A 7,949-nucleotide genomic window follows, 5' to 3' on the forward strand; every position below is an offset into this window, starting at 1 on the left:
AAGCTTACAGATTCTAGAGATCCCCACCGGTAATTAGACAAGTAAAATAGGGATGTATTATAGAAGGCTAAAAAAGAATGGGATAAGTCACTTCCATACTTCAAATAAAAAATAGCCAAATTCTATAGCATCCATGTTTAAAAATAAGGGCTAGTGGACTGGGTGTTGCGTGTCAAATCAGTAAATCATACAGGGTAGGGAAGTTAGCATAAAGGTGATTCCATACACACAGGGTAGGTACTTAGGACAAGCATACAAATGTACAAGCTATGCGCTCAAAGGCGTCCTCCTGCCTGCGTACTGCTCTGATTGAACAGAGTCAGCCGATTTCTGGCTAAAATCCCTATCAGATAGAGCTAGTTCACATACACACAAGTCATTCTCATATGCGCTCTGGAAGTATTATATTCAATACAAAATGTCACCATAAATATCTCTCAGTTACGTTCAAACCGATACATTCAATTCAACATCAAAGGTTACTATGTAGCTTATAGCGTAATGGCGTATAGAGCTTAACAGAAATGTAGCTGTTTGTAACTAGGCAATTAAGCTTATTCTTAGATGACAGTTATAAATATTATAACAACCCTCCTATAGTGGCAGTTGGAGTGACAAGACTAAAGCAATATAAATATAAGGTCACAGCGGTATAAAGTTAGAGAATTTTCAAAAAACCGCTACTTCTATTTTAGGTATGTGACTAGCTCGCACGCTTATTCCACCCAAGGCCACGCCCACCGACGCGTTTCCGTCACAGAACGTGACTTCGTCAGGGCATAGGGTGGAATAAGCGTGCAAGCTAGTCACATACCTAAAATAGAAGTAGCGGTTTTTTGAAAATTCTCTAACTTTATACCGCTGTGACCTTATATTTATATTGCTATAGTCTTCTCACTCCAACTGCCACTATAGGAGGGTTGTTATAATATTTATAACTGTCATCTAAGAATAAGCTTAATTGCCTAGTTACAAACAGCTACATTTCTGTTAAGCTCTATACGCCATTACGCTATAAGCTACATAGTAACCTTTGATGTTGAATTGAATGTATCGGTTTGAACGTAACTGAGAGATATTTATGGTGACATTTTGTATTGAATATAATACATCCAGAGCGCATACGAGAATGACTTGTGTGTATGTGAACTAGCTCTATCTGATAGGGATTTTAGCCAGAAATCGGCTGACTCTGTTCAATCAGAGCAGTACGCAGGCAGGAGGACGCCTTTGAGCGCATAGCTTGAACATTTGTATGCTTGTCCTAAGTACCTACCCTGTGTGTATGGAATCACCTTTATGCTAACTTCCCTACCCTGTATGATTTACTGATTTGACACGCAACACCCAGTCCACTAGCCCTTATTTTTAAACGTGGATGCTATAGAATTTGGCTATTTTTTATTTGAAGTATGGAAGTGACTTATCCCATTCTTTTTTAGCCTTCTATAATACATCCCTATTTTACTTGTCTAATTACCGGTGGGGATCTCTAGATTCTGTAAGCTTACAATTGGTCCAGAGGTTGCTTAACCGTGGATTTACTCTTTCCCCCCCCCTGGTAACGTCTGTTTCAAGCATATTTGTTAAATAAAAGTGTAAAAATAAATATATTTGCTATATGTGAAAAAGTATGAAGGAATTGTTCAAAAATTACCACCAGTGTGTCTTAAAGCATTAAGAGTATTGCACACCAATTTTCAGAGCTTTAACCCTTAAAATAATGGAACCGGAGCCGTTTACAAATTTAACCCCTATACAGTCCCAGCTATAGCCTTTGCTGCGACCTAACCAAGCCCAGAGGGGAATACGATACCAAATGACGCCTTCTAGAAACTTTTCCAGCTACTTTCAGATCCTCACACATGTATCTGCATGTCTTGCTCTCAAAAACAACTGCGCAGTAATGGCGCGAAAATGAGGCTCAGACTACAACTGGGAAGGCCCTCCCTGACTGGAAAAGGTGTCTAACATAGTGACTGCCGTTAAAAAACGTTCCCCAAGTTTATAAATGTGAATTATAAGCATAAACATGTATAAAATGTCCAAATAAAGCAATCGATTTAGCCCATAAAAGTGTCTACCAGTTTTATAGCCCATATTAAGCCCTTTATTCTGTTTGCTTGACTAAGAAAATGGCTTACCGGTCCCCATGAAGGGAAATGACAGCCTTCCAGCATTACATGGTCTTGTTAGAAATATGGCTAGTCATACCTTAAGCAGAAAAGTCTGCTAACTGTTTCCCCCAACTGAAGTTACTTCATCTCAACAGTCCTATGTGGAAACAGCAATCGATTTTAGTTACTGTCTGCTAAAATCATCTTCCTCTCACAAAGAGAAATCTTCATCCTTTTCTGTTTCAGAGTAAATAGTACATACCAGCACTATTTTAAAATAACAAACACTTGATAGAAGAATAAAAAACTACATTTAAACACCAAAAAACTCTTAACCATCTCCGTGGAGATGTTGCCTGTGCAACGGCAAAGAGAATGACTGGGGTGGGCGGAGCCTAGGAGGGACTATATGGCCAGCTTTGCTGGGACTCTTTGCCATTTCCTGTTGGGGAAGAGATATTCCCACAAGTAAGGATGACGTCGTGGACCGGACACACCAATGTTGGAGAAACAGAATTTATGCTTACCTGATAAATTACTTTCTCTTGCGATGTATGCAGTCCACGGATTCATCCTTTACTTGTGGGATATTCTCATTCCCTACAGGAAGTAGCAAAGAGAGCACACAGCAAAGCTGTCCATATAGCTCCCCCTCTAGCTCCACCCCCCAGTCATTCGACCAAAGGTTAGGAAGAAAAAGGAGAAACCATAGGGTGCAGTGGTGACTGTAGTTTAAACAAAAAAATGTTTACCTGACTTAAATGCCAGGGCAGGCCGTGGACTGGATACACCGCAAGAGAAAGTAATTTATCAGGTAAGCATAAATTCTGTTTTCTCTTACAAGATGTATCCAGTCCACGGATTCATCCTTTACTTGTGGGATACCAATACCAATGCTTTAGGACACGGATGAAGGGAGGGAACAAGACAGGTACCTTAAACGGAAGGCACCACTGCTTGCAAAACCTCTCTCCCAAAAATAGCCTCAGAAGAAGCAAAAGTATCGAATTTGTAAAATTTGGCAAAAGTATGCAGTGAAGACCAAGTCGCTGCCATACAAATCTGTTCAACAGAAGCCTCATTTTTGAAAGCCCATGTGGAAGCCACTGCTCTGGTAGAATGAGCAGTAATTCTTTCATGAGGCTGCTGGCCAGTAGTCTCATAGGCCAAACGGATGATGCTTTTCAGCCAAAAGGACAGGTAGCAGTCGCTTTCTGACCTCTCCTCTTACCAGAATAGATAACAAACAAGGAAGAGGTTTGTCTGAAATCCTTAGTTGCTTGTAAATAGAACTTTAAAGCACGAACTACATCAAGATTGTGTAATAGACGTTCCTTCTTCGAAGATGGATTAGGACACAGAGAAGGAACAACTATTTCCTGGTTAATATTCTTGTTAGAAACAACTTTAGGAAGAAAACCAGGCTTGGTACGCAAAACTACCTTATCTGCGTGGAACACAATCATCACTTTTCTGATAGAGAGTAAATAGTACAAACTGGTACCATATAAAAATAAACTTTTGATTGAAGATAATAAAACTACAATTCTAACACCACATTCACTTTACACTCCCGAGAGAGACCCTAGTGCTTAGAGCCAGCAAAGAGAATGACTGGGGGTGGAGCTAGAGGGGGAGCTATATGGACAGCTTTGCTGTGTGCTCTCTTTGCTACTTCCTGTAGGGAATGAGAATATCCCACAAGTAAAGGATGAATCCGTGGACTGGATACACCTTGCAAGAGAAATATTCAGATAAAAGAGTGGAAAGAAACTTTCAGTGTTAAACCATATAAAAATGTCCATTTAAGAACAATAGGTGAATTACTCACATGGTATAGAGCAAGCAAAGCTCCAAGTGATGCGCTCAGTACAAATGGATACAAAACTTTGATGTTTGCAGGTGGTTCCAATATTTATTACATAGACAATAGTTGTACAGGTAAGTTTAAAAAGCAAAGCCCTTGCTCTATTTCAAATCAATACGGCAAGTAAATAGACACTGGGGTCTGGACAGCTTTGAGAGGAAACGCCTTAATACCACTTTCCCTTGGCAGCCGTAAGAGGGAGAGAACATTTAAAAAGTCTACTGAGTATGTTTATCTAGTGTTTCTCTTACTCCTCCTATGTGGCCAATTACAAACAAATAAAGATGAGCCCCTGGAATAAATGTGTAGAATTTTGTATGTTCTGGGAACACAAAACTGCAGGAGACAGTGGAAATCCTCAGAGGTGGCAGAGTTAAAAAGGTACAGGAAAGTGAAAATTAAGAAATAGAATTTATGCTTACCTGATAAATTACTTTCTCTTGTGGTGTATCCAGTCCACTGATTCATCCTTTACTTGTGGGATATTCTCCTTCAAAACAGGAAGTGGCAAAGAGAGCACACAGCAGAGCTGTCCATATAGCTCCCCCTCTAGCTCCACCCCCCAGTCATTCGACCGGAGGTTAAGAAGAAAAAGGAGAAACCATAGGGTGCAGCGGTGACTGTAGTTTAAACAAAAAATCTACCTGACTTAATAGCCAGGGCGGGCCGTGGACTGGATACACCACAAGAGAAAGTAATTTATCAGGTAAGCATAAATTCGTTTTTCTCTTGTATGGTGTATCCAGTCTACGGATTCATCCTTTACTTGTGGGATACCAATACCAAAGCTTTAGGACATGGATGAAGGGAGGGAACAAGACAGGTACCTAAAACGGAAGGCACCACTGCTTGTAAAACCTTTCTCCCAAAAATAGCCTCCGAAGAAGCAAAAGTATTGAATTTGGAAAATTTGGAAAAAGTATGCAGCGAAGACCAAGTCGCTGCCTTGCAAATCTGTTCAACAGAAGCCTCATTTTTAAAAGCCTATGTGGAAGCCACTGCTCTGGTAGAATGAGCAGTAATTGTTTCAGGAGGCTGCTGGCCAGCAGTCTCATAGGCCAAACAGATGATGCTTTTCAGCCAAAAGGAAAGAGAGGTAGCAGTCGCTTTCTGACCCCTCCTCTTACCAGAATAGATAACAAACAATGAAGTTGTTTGTCTGAAATCCTTAGTTGCTTGTAAATAGAACTTTAAGGCACAAACCACATCAAGATTGTGTAACAGACATTCCTTCTTCGAAGAAGGGTTAGGACACAGAAGGAACAACAATTTCCTGGTTAATATTCCTATTAGACACAACCTTAGGAAGAAAACCGGGTTTGGTACGCAAAACTACCTTATCTGCATGGAAAATCAGGTAAGGTGAATCACACTGTAAGGCAGATAACTCTGAAACTCTGCGAGCAGAAGAGATAGCTACCAAAAACAAAACTTTTCAAGATAAAAGCTTAATATCTATGGAATGTAAGGGTTCAAACGGAACCCCCTGAAGAACTGAAAGAACTAAATTTAGACTCCAAGGCGGAGCCACAGGTCTATAAACAGGCTTGATTCTGACTAAAGCCTGAGTAAACACTTGAACGTCTGGTACTTCTGCCAGACGTTTGTGTAAATGGATAGACAAAGCAGATATCTGTCCTTTTAAAGAACTAGCTGACAATCCTCTCTCTAATCCTTCTTGGAGAAAGGACAATATCCGAGGAATCCTAATCTTACTCTATGAGTAACCCTTGGATTCACACCAACAAAGATATTTTCGCCATATCTTATGGTAGATTTTCCTGGTGACAGGCTTTCTAGCCTGAATCAGAGTATCTATAACCGACTCAGAGAAACCACGCTTTGATAGAATTAAGCGTTCAATCTCCAAGCAGTCAGACGCAGAGAAATTAGATTTGGATGTTTGAATGGACCTTGTATTAGAAGGTCCTGCCTCATTGGCAAAGTCCAAGGTGGGACAGATGACATGTCCACCAGGTCTGCATACCAAGTCCTGCGTGGCCACGCAGGCGCTATCAGAATCACCGAAGCCTTCTCCTGCTTGATTCTGGTGACCAGACGAGGGAGGAGAGGAAACGGTGGGAAAACATAGGCCAGATTGAAGGACCAAGGCGCTGCTAGAGCATCTATTAGCACCGCCTGGGGATCCCGGGACCTGGACCCGTAGAGAGGAAGATTGGTGTTATGACGTGACGCCATCAGATCCAACTCCGGAGTGCCCCATCGCTGGGTCAGTTGGGCAAACACCTACTGGTGGAGTTCCCACTCCCCTGGGTGAAAAGTCTGACAACTTAGAAAATCCACCTCCCAGTTGTCTACTCCTGGGATGTGGATTGCTGAGAGGTGGCAAGAGTGGTCCTCCGCCCACCTGATTATTTTGGTTACTTCCATCATTGCTAGGGAACTCCTTGTCCCCCCTTGATGGTTGATGTAAGCTACAGTCGTGATGTTGTCCGACTGAAATCTGATGAATTTGGCCGCAGCTAGCTGAGGCCATGCCTAAAGAGCGTTGAATATCACCCTCAGTTCCAGAATGTTTATCGGGAGGAGAGCTTCTTCCCGAGACCATAAGCCTTGAGCTTTCAGGGAGTCCCAGACTGCACCCCAGCCCAGGCTGGCGTCAGTCGTTACTATGATCCACTCTGGTCTGCGGAAACACATTCCCTGCGCCAGGTGATCCTGAGACAACCACCAGAGAAGAGAATCTCTGGTCTCCTGGTCCAACTGTATTGGAGGAGACAAATCTGCATAATCCCCATTCCACTGTTTGAGCATGCATAGTTGCAGTGGTCTGAGGTGTATTCGAGCAAAAGGGACTATGTCCATTGCCGCTACCATTAGTCCGATTGTCTCCATGCACTGAGCGACAGATGGTCGAGGCATGGAGTGAAGGGCTCGGCAAGTAGTTAAGAGTTTTGACTTTCTGACCTCCGCCAGAAAATTTTTTATTTCCACCGAGTCTATCAAAGTTCCTAGAAAGGGAACTCTTGTGAGGGGGGAGAGAGAACTCTTTTTGATGTTCACCTTCCACCCGTGAGACCTCAGAAAAGCGAACACAATTTCCGTGTGAGACTTGGTTCTTTGGAAAGTCTGCGCCTGAATTAAGATGTCGTCTAGATAAGGAGCCCCTGCTATGCCTCGCGGTCTTAGAACCGCCAGGAGGGACCCTAGCACTTTTGTAAAAATTCTGGGAGCAGTGGCCAAACCGAAGGGAAGAGCCACAAACTGATAATGCTTGTCCAGAAAAGCGAACCTGAGAAACTGGTGATGATCTTTGTGGATAGGAATGTGTAGATACGCATCCTTTAGATCCACGGTAGTCATATATTGACCTTCCTGGATCATTGGTAAGATTATCCGAATGGTCTCCATCTTGAATGATGGGACTCTGAGGAATTTGTTTAGAATTTTGAGATCCAGGATTGGTATGAAAGTTCCTTCTTTTTTGGGAACCACAAACAGATTTGAGTAAAAACCCAGCCCTTGTTCCGCAGTTGGAACTGGGTGGATCACTCCCATTGTATGTAGATCTTCTACACAGCGTAAAAACGCCTCTTTCTTTGTCTGATCTGTAGACAGACGAGAAATGTGGAACCTTCCCCTTGGAGGAGAGTCCTTGAATTCTAGAAGATATCCCTGGGATACAATCTCTAATGCCCAGGGATCGTGTACATCTCTTGCTCCAGGCCTGAGCGAAGAGAGAGAGAGAGTCTGCCCCCAACTAGATCAGATCCCGGATCGGGGGCTACCCCTTCATGTTGTCTTGGTGGCAGCTGCAGGCTTTTTGGCCTGTTTACCCTTGTTCCAGCCCTGGTAAGGTTTCCAGGCTGCCTTGGGTTGTGAAGCATTACCCTCTTGCTTTGCAGCAGGGGAGGATGAAGCAAGACCGCTCCTAAAATTCCACGAAAGGAACAAAAATTATTTTGTTTGTTCTTTGTCTTAAAGGACTTGTCCTGAGGGAGAGC

Source organism: Bombina bombina, chromosome 4, assembly GCF_027579735.1.
Source record: "Bombina bombina isolate aBomBom1 chromosome 4, aBomBom1.pri, whole genome shotgun sequence".
NCBI classification, from domain to species: domain Eukaryota; kingdom Metazoa; phylum Chordata; class Amphibia; order Anura; family Bombinatoridae; genus Bombina; species Bombina bombina.